Source organism: Meleagris gallopavo, chromosome 1 (assembly GCF_000146605.3).
Source record: "Meleagris gallopavo isolate NT-WF06-2002-E0010 breed Aviagen turkey brand Nicholas breeding stock chromosome 1, Turkey_5.1, whole genome shotgun sequence".
Classification (NCBI taxonomy): Eukaryota; Metazoa; Chordata; class Aves; order Galliformes; family Phasianidae; genus Meleagris; species Meleagris gallopavo.
This window is the reverse complement of record NC_015011.2, coordinates 178724005-178737852: the sequence shown is the minus strand read 5'-3', so window position 1 is coordinate 178737852 and position 13848 is coordinate 178724005. Positions and strand designations below refer to the sequence as shown.

Here is a 13848-nt window from a genome sequence, read left to right as displayed (position 1 = left end):
CTCTGAGCGTCTCCATACAAGAAATATTTTCAATGGGAATTTTCTTTTTGGCCACAGTACTCTCCTTGAAAATGCAGATTTGCCTTGTGAGTCCATAGCTCCTCAAGCTGACAGACTGACAGCTTCAAAGAGGAGGATGGGATAGTGTTTATAATGGGACACGGTGGAATGCAGCTCTATCCAAAAATGCTATGGATTTACATACATTTAATATCCACATTCCATTAAGTGACATCTAAAACCCAGGGAGAGACTTTACTTAAAAAGCAAAGAGACACTGGATGATTCAGTGGCTTAGTAATGGAATACAGAACCATTCACCTCTGGGTCAACCGTCTGAGTTCAGCTCAAGTTATTATTGACCAAACATTTATACTTACTACAGGCTATGTGAAATATCAGTGGCTTTATGGCTCTGCTAGATATATTATTTGTCCATGTCTGAGGTGTCCATATGGCAAAAATCGCCTCAGACTCCCTTTATAGTCAGTGAAAAACAGGTACTTTCAGGGCATAAATCATCTGGAAGATGTCTTCTTTAGAAGGAGATTAATTGCACCCTAGGAGTATCTATTTCTCTCTGTTGACTACAAAGGGAGCACAGGGTGACTAGCTCCTATGTAGATGTTTATACTGCAGGAGTCTAAATTTGGGTAAGATGAATACCATACTAAGTGACTTTTCAATAGTCACCCAGAGTGCTGCGGTAGGTCGGCAGCTGAGTATTGTGGATTCAACTCCAGAGAGGCACTTGCTCATACCTGCATTTGGTCACATGAATCTCATCCTTAACTATGGTGCAGTGTCATCTGGGAAATAACCCACAACCTCACTTAATCCTTATGGGAGAGACAAACCAAGATAGGGGGGAAACACGCCCCTACTTTTTCTTTATACCTGTCAGCAAAATTTGTTAGCAATAGTGTGTGTGGTCTCCAGAAAGGCTGTGTGCTGGGATGTATCTCTGAATTGCTGTTGTGACTTTTCGTTTGCTTAAGAACATGTATTCAGACTCTGTGCTGCTCTACCAGGCTTTTCTGCCTGGAAAATGTCAAAAACCAGTAAATTGGCACTTCCAGTTTTAATCTATGAATGGCGAAATTACTTCCTTTTTGCAGCTCTGTTACAGGGTTTTGTTGAGAGATTGAAATAAGAGTGTAAGCCTCTGCCAAGACATTTAAAAATATTAGTACTAAATAATAACAATAGCATCATTCTCAAAGAATTTCATGCAGTGGCAGGTTAAGACAGTATGTTGAGTATGATACATGTGAATTAGCCATCTTGTTATGCTCTTACAACATTGGCTCCATTCTAAGAGATAATAAAATTAGAGGAAAGTCTCTGGCAGGTAGGCTGTGCATATATTTGTTTTAAAATCTATGATAGTATATTGGCTGCCATATGATCAGTATTAGGTTGTGAGATATTAAATGCAGCCTGTTTCTGAAAGTCCTGGTTAATGTCTGGCAGATGATTTCTTCAATAACACCAGCAATGTCTGCTCTTGTGTAGCAAAGTGTTTGTCCAATAGTCTCTGCATCAGCTGATACGTGCCGACAACTGGACAAAGTCTGCTTTTGGCATATGCTCTGAAATAAAGCATCTTTGATTAAGATAGCTACAGAAGGCTGCCCAGATGTGTCTGTGTACTGGATGGAAAATAACTTCTAGGTGTAAACTAAGAAATCTCTCCTGTCTTGAGCTATTTTGACCCTCCCATGAATCACTTAAGGCCTTTGTGCATTGAAGCATATGCAGCTTTTCAAGTAACTTTGACAATTATGGTGGATCTTTGTATTGTGGAACAGAGCTCGCATTTATGTTAAAAGCACTGCCTCCTTCCTTGTAAGAACTTTCCATTCTACGACATACATTTCTCTTCTCTGCCTTACAGCACAAAAGGATTAGTTGAAATGTTGGAAGCAAGTATCTCTTCAGTCATATATTTTCATATTAACAAATTTACAGATACCTTTCTCACAGGATGAACAAGGCTGCTGAATCATGGCCTGAACCTCTGATTAATCACCTGAGGGGAGCAGTGAGTCAGCCACAGGAGCACAGGTGAAGGCAATTCACTTGTGCTGCAGGAAGGGATGGAGCCTGGCTCCACCTCTCTTAGACCCATTTAGGAGCTGACTGCCAGTGGGGAAGAATCTCTTCTGGAGGTCCTCTCCACTGGAGTTTACCGTGTGAGCCCAGGATAGGGTGAGTGTCCTTCTTTCCGACTTTAGTATAATAATTACATCAGCTAAACTCCTGGTTATACTATGTCATCTGTATATTTGTTGATTGTGCACAGGACAATGAGATTATCCTTTTTTTTCCTATACTCAGCCAGTATAACACTGTTAGAGATGCAGAGATAGCCTAAAATCTTTAGGCTACAGGACAATATGGTACTTACAGCAACAAGCTAATATATGTCACAAAATAAAGAGCTGAAGTCAGTGGAAGACTGCATATTTAAATAATGAGTTTGACATCAGCCACAGGGACAACAGACAAACTTTCCTGGTCTCCTGGCTGTTCTCCTCAAGCAGACTCTGCTCCTTCCCCAGTGTCCTACACCATTCATATGTGGCTCTCATCAAAATGAGCACTTAAAGGCCCCTTGACAAAGAACTTCATCATAAAGCTTTGCTGTGCACAGTGTCTGCCTATGTTAGTGTTTCAGTTAAGAGCAGAAGTGAGTTGTTGAATTCAGACTATCCCCATTTTTGGTTCTGATTGCTTTCTTTCACCATGTTTTGATTCCCATTGCTGAGCACAGTGAAACTAAACCAGAACCTGGGTTCCAAATGTCCCTCAGCTGCATACAGGTGTCTGCTTCATGGAACAAGACAGGAACTGTTCTGAAGTGAAGGTATGGTAAAGAGACAGTTAGATCTTCAACAACTGTTTTGCTCTATGTATCCTCTTCTGTTAGTCCTCATGACTTGCTACTGTAGAGCTTTCCAAACTATCCTCATGTGCTTTTGAGAGTGAAGGAGGTGGCTGTGCAGTTGGAGAGTGGGAACCTCCAACAGACCGTCTGTGGCTCAATGGACCTAACACTGTGTGGCTGCACTTGGGCTAGTACAGCACTGCGGTTGAGGAAATTGTCCAAATCCAGACCAATTTCTATATCTATTTCTATATTACTTGGATTCCAGTTCAATGTAGGTGATAGCACTGCATTACTACAGTGGTAGATTTTGCTTTAAACAAAATATGCCAGGTCCATACCGTGCATAGTTCAGTCTTAAAATTACCCTACAGCTATAGGTAGTACTATAGCTGTCTATTCTGCACATGTACTGCAATATATTTCCCACATTATATTGTAAACTAGCTAGTGCTATTCTGCCTTAGTTTAGGTTTTTCACATTGGATTGCACTTTACAAATTTAGATGTATAAAAATGTAACTTGTACTGTAAGCTGCTTTAGGTGTTTTGTAGAGATGAGATGAAAAGGTGGTATCTTGGGACTGATGTTCCAGGATTCACTTCTAAGGTCAACATTTAAGATACATGGAATGAATCATTCTTTGGCTACTTAGTCAGTGTTGACAACTTACCTAGGCAAAAACCTTAATTTTGAGATGGCTGATGTGGTTCAGACAACTCCAAACATAGCCTCTAATGAGGCAAATCTTCCAGGGAACTGGAGAAAAACAGAAAGCTTTCAACTCAGTCCCTTGAGGAGTGCAACAATAAATACATTGAGCAAAATATTTTCAGAATAAATACATTGTATGAGTCAAGCCAAGTTCATCCTTCCTTTTCCAATAAAAACAAAACTATGAAGCTGTGAAGTTATATTACATAGTGGTTCTAGTAAAGCATCTATCAGTTTTTCATAGAAAAAAGTTCACTGCACTAAAAACTGTGAAAAGGCCTTCACTAATGCTAAAGATAAACAGCAATGAATGGTGCTGGAAGTGAGACCATGGAATCTGGAAGAGGAGTAAAGAATGTAATAAATAACTCTGTTAACTGATATAAAATTAGAAGAATTTGCATGCAGCTAAGATAAAAAGTAACTTCAATGGTCTTGGAAATCAGATAGAATTGTGAAAGAATATGGAACGAAGAGACTTAGTTTAAGTCAGACTCTGAGAAAATCTCACTTAACAGATCAATTTTCCTGCTTGTATTTCTTTATTTGGTTGTCTTGATTTCTCTCCTCCCTCCGGCACATCCACCAACTACCTGTTTGTATCCAGGAAGACAATGTCTTGCTCTACCAGACCTCCTATGTTGCCACATGCAATCTGAGCAGATATTATCCAAAATTAATGCAAGTATTGGAAGATATTGCTAAAGGAGTGAGATGATCATAGAATCGTAGAATGGCTTGGGTTGAAAGGGAAGTTGAAGATCAACTAGTTGCAACCCACTGCCATGGACAGGGTTGCCACTCACTAGATCAGGGTTCTATCCAACTTGGCCTTGAACACCCCTCCAGGAATGAGGCATCCACAGCTTCTTTGGGCAGCTTGTGCCAGTGCCTCACCTCCATGAAAAATTTCCTCCTGATATCTAACCAAAATCTCCTCTCTTTTAGTTTAAAACGTTTCTCCTTGTCCTATCACTATCTTCCAGTGTAAAAAGTCAATTTCCCTCGTGTTTATAATCAGGAGGATGAAGAGGCTGAATATTGAGAGGAAGTGGAAATCTTATTTTGCAAATTATTTTCAAACAAGGGAGAAATCTGCTGCTGTCAGTGATAGAGATTGAGATCAAAACAGATACTTGCAATTGTTTTCTGTGAAGCTGTGGTAAAAATCAAATCTCTAGAGGGGGTGGGAAGAAAAATAAAGCATTTTTTTAGTATCTGTACATCAGTTCACATCCCTCTTTTCCTCCTTTTTCTACTATTTTTAATTGCTCATTTATTGATTTCCTTTGGCTTTACTGGCATAGTGACTCCCAGTCTTCTGGTCCAGATGACCTATATCCGTTTACCATCAATACTGTTCCAGCTCCAGGCTTCCTGACACCACTTTAATGTGAATTCCAGACATTAGCACAGCACTGCAACATTGATCTGATACTTAGTAATATACAAAGAGAACATAAACAGATGTTGGCCAATCTTTTCTTTAAACCCCTCAGATATTTTTCTTGTCCAGATAAAATATTGAAATGTACAGTGTATTTTTTGAAGAGGAGGTGCATGTAGTAAATTTCACATTTATTTTAAAAATAGATTTTAAACCCTGTTTGGGGAAGTACTTAAGTACTTGCTTAAGGTACGGTGACTAAAATTTAAAGCCTTGTCGTTTGTTATTCAATGAAGACCTTCCTAAATATCCAATAACCTGAAATGGTGAACCCCAGTACAGTGGGTCTATGTGACCTCTCAGATCTATTGCAAAGCATATGACTGTGTTGCTTGTGACCTTGATCTCTCATCACTTTTCTTGAATACAAGCTTACTGTCTGTGGCTCCTTTCGAACTATGGGGGCATACAAATCAGGTCAATAGGAGAATAAATATTTGATCTTTCCCTCCTTATCCACTGCTCTCATCAGCTTAAGCATGAACTCTTCCAAAATTTCGTCCATGAAAGCCCTACTTCTCTATTGAAATATTCACATCACTTCGCCTTCATTTCAAAGTTCTGTTTGTTGTTTTCTGAGTGCTATATTTTTTTCACTGTCCCTCCCCAATTCTCCTGAAACATTACTTTATCAGCATTGTCTTTCTGACTAATTGCAAAGTTGTAACAAACTCATCAAACAGTAAACTCCAAGTAACACTGTTCAAAGATATAATGATTTTAGAGTGATGACCAGAATGCATAAATTACATGGAAATTGTCTAAGTAATCACCTACTTTTTATTAACGTCCGAAATAAAAGCTCTTAAAGTAGATCATATTTTCATCCAGCACAGTACCAGTTCATATACACCAGCTTTTGGCATCTTTCATGTCTGCATTACGCTGTAACACTATGTCATGGTTTTATGATCGTTGGTTATGAGTATTCCACATCATAACATCATGTAATGCACTGGGGGTTTGACTGCTGATGCTCAAGTTCCGGGTGCCTGTCCAGAGGAGAAGAACTATGTTTCCCCATGGGGCTTTGCAGTCAGCGAGGAGATATAACTCCTGGCAAGGTCACCTGATGCTCTATTTTTTGCCTGCACTTCTCCATCTGCTTTTCTCTGTCTGCTTTTCTACATCGGCTCAACTGCACTGTACTTCTCACCTCAGCGTTGTGGTGAGGCTTATCCACCTTTCAGACACGTACTCTCTCTCTCACTATATTTTGCTGATGCTATATTTAGTAAATTAATTTGTTTCACCTCAGATCGTTGCTGCTGTTTTCAATTATTTTGGGATCCCCTGTTTCCCTTTTCTGGAGGCATGGATCTGCAGATCCCTCCACCCCACGGAACCGGGCCGAACCAGCCCATAAACCGTTGGCACACTAATGGGACATAAACTTCAAGTATACGATACAAATACATTTAAGAGTTTCTTATATTGACAAACTGTTAGATACTCTTTGTATTGAGCTCTATTTCACGCATCTGATCTTTCATATAGTCATGGTTTGTGTTGGGATAGATTTAATACTCTTCATAGGGCGTCGTATGATGCTGTGTTTGGGATTTTTGATGAAAACAGTGATGATAACACACCAGTGTTTTCAGTTATTGACAGTGAGGATCTAAGGGTGCACAAGGAGATGGGAGGGGGACACAGCCAGCACAACTGACCTAACCTGACCAAGGAAATATCCCATATGTGTAGGTAATAAAAACTGGGGTGAAGAAGGAAGAGGAGACCAATTGAAGAAATGGCATTTGTCTTCCCAAGAAACCATTATGTGCGGTGAACCCTGCTTGGAAGTGGCTGAACATCTGGCTGATGAGGGAAGTAGTGAATTAATTCTGTGTTTTGCTTTGCTTGATTTTTGCTTTACTTAGCAAACAGCCTTTATCTCCCATGTACTCTTACATTTTACATTTACATTTTATGCTTTTCTCTCATATCCCACTGGGGGAGAATGAGTGAGCAGCTGTGTGGTGCTGAGCTGCCTGCTGTGGTTAAATCACAACACATGCTTTTCTTTCTTAGGCAGAGGACAGGCCAGAGGTATCAGATGTACACAGAGGCATGGAGAAGAAGGTAGTAAACTTAAAGACTTTTAATCTTTGGGTATTATTCCTTGTTACTGTTAGTTGTTCTAGAATCATAGAACCACAGAATTGCTCAGGTTGGAAAAGACCCCCAAGATCACCTAGTCCAGCCATCCACTAACCTCCAATATTGGCCACTAAACCACGTTCCTTAGTACAACAACTACAAGTTTTGTGAGCACGTCCAGGGATGGAAACTTTACCATCTCCCTGGGCAGCCTGTTGCAGTGCCTGACCACACTTTTGAAGTTTTTCTTAATACTCAACCTGAACCTCCCTTCGTGCGTCTTGAGGACATTCCTTCTAGTTCTATTGCTAGTTACATGGGAGAAGAGGCTAACCCCCATCTTGCCACAACATCCCTTCAGGTGATTGTAGAGTGCAAAAATGTTTCCCCTAAGCTTCCTCTTTTCCAGACTAAACAATCCCAGTTCTTCCGGCTGCAACCTGTAAGACTTGTTCTCCTGACTTTTTACCAGCTTGATTTCCTTACTCTGGATGTGCTTCAGAATCTCAATGTCTTTTTTGTAGTAAAGGAGTTCAAAACTTAACACAGTACAGTAACATGCAGCCTTATCAGAGATGAGTACAGGGGAACAATCACTTTCCTGCTCCGTCTGGCTGCACTATTTCTGATAGAAGCCAGGATACCACTGGCTTCCTTGGCCACCTGGGCACACTGCTGGCTCATGTTCAGCTGTGAGTCAACCAACACCTTCAGATCATTTTCCTCTGCAGTTTTCCAGCTACTCTGCCCCAAGCCTGTAGCACTGCATGAGGTTGTTGTGACCAAAGTGCAGGACTCAGCACTTTGTCTTGTTGAACTTTACCCCATTGGCCCCATTTCAGCAATTCAGGCTGTCCAGAACCCACTGCTTGGCCTTTTTACCCTCAGGCAGATCGACACTTCCTTCTAACTTGGAGTCATCTGCAAACTTACTCCATCCCCTCATCCAGGTAATCAATAAAGACATTAAACAGGACAGGCCAAGTACCAACCGCTGGGGAACACCACTTGTGACTGGATACCAACTCAACTTAACTCCATTCACCACCAGTCTCTGGCAGTGTACCTGTCAAGGCCAGGGGCTGCCAACTTTTCCAGGAGAATACTGTGGAAGACAACGTCAAAGGCTTTGCTAAGGTTTAGGTATACTATGTCAACTATGTCATCCACCAGTCTGGTCATCTGGTCATAGAAGGAGATGCAGCTGGTAAGGCAGGATCTGCCTTATATGAAACTATGCTGACTGAGCCTGATTATTCCACACATACCATGTGATCTCACTCAAGATGATCTATTCCATAACTTTCTGTAACACTGAGTTCAATATGCTAGTCTTAGAAGAAGTGCGAGAATGGAAATACCATTTAGAATAAAGTATTTAGACTGAATATCCTCTCATTGAGAATATTAAGCCTAACATAACTAGTACTTGTTGTAGTACAGGGAAAAATTCCACAGTTTTTCAAGGGCTGATATTCTACATGACAAGCCTTCTTTCTATTTCCTTACATGAAAGATGAATATTTCAATCACACTTCAGTAGCATGAGCTAGAATAACACACAGTCACAAAGTCTTCAATTTTTCTCAGTATGTGACTAAATGTTTTGACAGTATTTCTATTTGCTTTCAATGATTTTTTTCCCCAGCATTTTCAGTGTATAAGCATTGTGTTCCTTTGTCACTGATGGCTGTTTCTGACAAAGTGTTAGGTTCCCACACAGAGCTACCTGTGTGGTCTCTAGAAGTGCTAAGCTCTACTTTTTCTCATTCTTAGATGATGAGTAATCTTTTATCATTTCTGATAATTTGAGGAAATGCTTATCCTGTTCTTCCTCATATTTTGTGCACTGAAATATATAACATCTCCATTTTAATTTATTTTCTATCAAGTTAGTGTACAATGACTTTTCCCCAAGCTGAACTTTTTAATCTCCTGTTTCCATCTCTTACTTACAGTCTTGGATATTGTACTTAGCAAAATGCTAACATACTCCTAAAATTTGATTGTGTAGTAGTTCAAGAAGAAGACTGTAGAGATGGCTGGAGTTCATTTTAGACTACCTGTACATCAAGAATACTTAAATGTAGAGATACAGAGAGAGATCATACTTATCACATTTTCTGCTTAGAACAGGAAAACTGCTCCTGAAGTATTGTTGAGAGAAGGAAATGATAGTACAAATTTGGATTAGAGCCTTGGACTGCTGTTGCATCAAGATATAGGAAAAAATTGCTGCTTTGAACAAGATGACAAGATTATTGCAATTTATTTCTTCTCACTTTCTTGGAGTGCATGGAACCCTCTAGGATAAAAAATAAATTTAGGTGAAAGTAATTTGAAATATAGAGTCACTCACAGAAGGTATTTCCTAAGAATTGAGTAACAAGAGAAGAAAGCCCAGTCAGCAGTAAGAAGAAGGAAGGCAGTGATTCAGAAGATACAAAATATTTTTGGAAGACATAGAGAATGGGTGAGAGGGTTGTCATGGGTGAAGACTGTGGCAGAAGTGGAGCAAATGTAGAGACAATAATAGGTGTCTGTGATGGGAAAAATCAAGGAAGTCAAAGATGACACTGACAAGCAGAGCATGAAGAGTACTGAAGCAAAGCCATGCCCAGGGAAAGGCAGAGATTTTCTTGGTCAATGAGGAAAAAGCAGTAAATATCATTATAAAAAAGAAGTGACGTTGAAATCTCCTTGAAATCTCACGAACATGTAACAGATAGCTGATGTTGTAAGAGTAAATGGGCAAGGTTAGACATTGACACAAGAATGAGCAGTAAATGGAAGAAGACTGAAAAGAACAAAAGATCAAAAAGAAAATGTAAAAATAACAAATGAAGATCATAAACTGAATTTACTGACCCTTCACTTCTGGATGCAAACTGCTAAATCACAGCAATCAAAGAGGAGTCTGATAGGAAGAAGTTTGATGAGAAGATCTACTGAGATCCTCTGAAGATTATTCTGAACTGAGGTATGCAAAGGGCAAAGGAAGTACTGGGGAAACCACCATAATGTAAAAAAGATTTTTTCTTTTCCCCTGTAGCTAAACCTCTGCAGCAGCATCAGGGAAAAGATGTGTAAGAATGAAATTGCCCAAACAAGAATTTTTGCATACTTAGAAGATTTTTTTTCAGACAGTAACTTCTGGGCAGGTAAAAACTTTGGCAAAAGAGGACGCATTGTAATTCTGACTTCTTTTAATTAACGAAGAGGAAGATATGACACATCTAGAGCTGTAGGATGTAAAACCTTGATTGCACTATCATTCATTTTCAGTTGTTCCATCTCAAGATTATTTATCTCATTTCCTCAGGATAGTCTCCTCCAAATTCATCTGCTAACAATTCTTAACAATAAGAAAAGATAGCAGACGTTTTGCACTAAAAACATATTACAAACTTGTACTCCAAAACTCTGTTTTTGGAAGACTTGGATCTATTTATAATGAAACTCACAATTTCAAACTTCTGCCCTCACATCTTAGTTTCCTAAGTCACGACCCAACTGCAGTTTATGATTCTGTCCTCTCTTACAAATAATTAAAGTATATGCATAGAATCACGTGAAACCCACAGGGAGTAGGAGTCTCTGTTAGTCTGACTGAACTGAAAATAATTGTGCTTCTTAATCATAGTCTATGTACATTCTAGCACTTCATGATTTTATTTTGTATAAGTTAAGTTAGAAAAGGAAAATGACTACATTTTATTGTCGTTATTTGCTTTATATTTTCTAAGGGCTGCTTTTTCAAATCCATGGTGAGCTGCTGTGTGCATTACAGGGCATACACATACAATGTGCTGCCCTGTAAGCAGCAGCAGGGCATGGAAGCAGGTTGCCTACTTGCTTTTTGAGGATCTCCAAGTCATAGTAAGTAGTGTGAAATGGACCTAGCTGTTCCCTACTTGCCCTACCAGGGGTAGCTGCAGACCTGGGGGGTTACAGTACATTCCCAAGGGAGTTGAAGAAGGACAGAAGCAAACCTTGGCCTTGGGGAACATCCTCAAGGCATTTATCTTTGGGGAATAATCTCTTAGTGGGAACAATTAATCAGTGATGCCAGCTAAGGACTGTGCCTAGCAGCACTTCTGAAAGCACAGTTAATATCTGGGAGTCAGCCTTGTGCAGCCAAAGCAATATTTTGTGAAGAAACACAGGCAAATACACACTCCTATATTTATTTTAAATACAAAAATACTACACAGGGCAGGTTTAGCATCTTAGAAAGTTTTCAAGCAAGAGCTAATTCTTTTACCAAAACATCTAAATAAAGACTTCAGTATATACAGTGCTATTGATGATTCAGTAAGAGACTGAGCCTTTGAAGTTTGTCACCATCTTTGAATCCTGAGAAGTTTGTTTCTGTCCATGTCACCGCCACCCACATGTGTCTATTTGTCTGTCTCGGTTTGTGGTTTCACTTCAAATTGTCAGTTTTCCTCACGGCAATCAATGCATCATCCTCAGGACTCAGCAGTCAACAGCAAGGAGAGCTATGAATAGCTATACCCTGTGGATCTGCACACAGTGTCACTGAAGGGAGTGGGAACACCTGCACCCTTGCATTGTGACGAGGCCTATAAACAGAAAGAGATTTGCAATAGAGAAAGCCAAATTACAGAACCAATAAATTAGGCACTTGCCCTGTGTTTATGTTCTTAGTCTGCAGCACTTCAGCACTGCTCCACCACAGAGAAAAGCTTGGGTATGTCAGGAAGGGCAACAACAGATCACTGGTATCAGCAAAAAACATCTGTGTTTTCATTTCACTGACTATCAAGAAAGGCAGATATGCTCATTTTACAGACAAAAAAACTGCATTTGAACTACTGTAATGATTACATGCAGTGTAGTTCAGTCCTTTTTCTAAAAAAGTAATACAAAATTCATGCAAAACATAAAATAAGCATACAAAAGAAGTTCCACACAGTTCCACACAAGTTTTAACACTTATGGAACATAAGAAACATTTACAAATGTAATAAATACTCTGACATGTCAATGAATGGATATATTGGAGGTACATTTTATCCTGTTGCAAGATAAAGTTGGTTTTATTTTTCATATAATTGTAATTCTGATTTCCTAGAAGCATGAAATGATTTTTGCATTGGAAATCTTATCTTAGTGAACTTGGTAAAATTAACAGAATAAGAAACTAATTTCAGAAAGTGTAAAAGAAACTCTTCATACTGAGTGTTGTGTTGTTTTGACTGAAAGTGAAGAATGTCATAAAATCATAGAATCATAGAATGGCCTGGGTTGAAAAGGACCTCAAAGATCATCTAGTTTCAACCTCCCTGCCACAGGCAGGGTCATCATATTTAAAGGTGTGAAAATTAAATATGCTTTCAGATTACTGTGCAGAAAATCCAGGGTGAATTTTCGACTGCTAATGCCATCACTTCATTTATATTTTAGTTACCTAATGAACTACCTTTAAGCTCTTGATTCTGTGAACAGGTTTTCCCTTTGAAGGCTTTCCAGAGCCTGTCTTTGAGTTGGTAGGATCAATTTGCTAGGAGCCCTGAACACAAGTAAAATTGGAGTCTCAAGGTTGATGGTGCTCGTCTTCACTCGTGATAGCTAGTACTTTCACTGGGAATGCACAGGGTGGAAGTGTGTACTTGTTCTAAAGGAGAATCTAGTACTATCGAAGACTCTTATGGAAGAATCTCTCAGATTTGACTTGGAAAGACTGATGACAGCATGGTCCTCAGGAACTAAGTGTGATTTTTTTTTCACAGTCCATTTTGATGCACTTGGCAGTGTCTGTTGACTACTGGGGCGAATCTACAGTCTTCCTGATTTTTTCCAGCCTACTCCAAGGTATATGAAATGAAATGTTGGGAAGGAGCTCTTGAGACATCCCAGTTCATGCATGAGGAACTAAAAACTATGGACAAAAGCATGTCGTTCAGAGATGTGTGTAAAAAAAGAGGCTCCTTAAATAAGACCTCAGATGACACCAGAGTGGCTGCATAAAATAAATAGATCTGCTTTTCTGCCATGACAATTTCTCCTTTTTAATACGTTTTCACTTAGTTCAAATAATAAGTTAACTTTTTATAAGGGTAAATTCTTGCATGGATTGAAATAATAGAATAATTTACATTTAGCTTCTATTGTAGTATAATCTTTTCTTACAGTAAAAACCAAAGAAATTACTCAGACTCCTTAGAACCAATTTTCAAACAAGCAAGCAAACAAACAAAACAAACAAACAAACAAACAAACAAAAAACACTGAACACCATAATCCAAGGCACGGTTCTTGCAGCATTTAGATATTTTTGTTTTCTTTTCAAGAATCTTGATTAGGGACATCAGGATGAGAGCATGTTCTTTGTTTCTTAAGTGTTCATCTTCCCCTGCCATTTACAGGCTTTGCTCTGTACCCACAGGAAGTTATTTATATATCATTACTTTGCTAAGAACCCTGTCCTGACTTGGTTTCCTTTCCCTAAATCTACCCGGTTTCCTATGAAAAAGTTCCATGTTTTGGGAAAGCAAGCACTGGTGTAGTTTTTATCCTCTGAAAGGAATTGTGTGCAGTTATTCCCATCCACAAGGATACATACCAAAATGCATATAGGGTGATTTCTACACAACCCATTGTGCTTTTTGATACAATTTGCACTTCTGTAGTACATACCAAAACACATATAGGGTGATTTCTACACAACCC

At 39.2% G+C, this 13848-nt stretch overlaps 1 long non-coding RNA gene across 1 annotated transcript; it reads left to right on the top strand.

The window, feature by feature from the left end:
* The first annotated feature begins 2156 nt into the window (after positions 1–2156).
* On the top strand, positions 2157–13146 carry LOC109365480. The gene is made up of 4 exons (XR_002111123.2): positions 2157–2211; positions 2777–2869; positions 6757–7134; positions 12909–13146. It is a non-coding gene; the product is annotated as an uncharacterized LOC109365480 (long non-coding RNA).
* Positions 13147–13848: the final 702 nt, after the last annotated feature.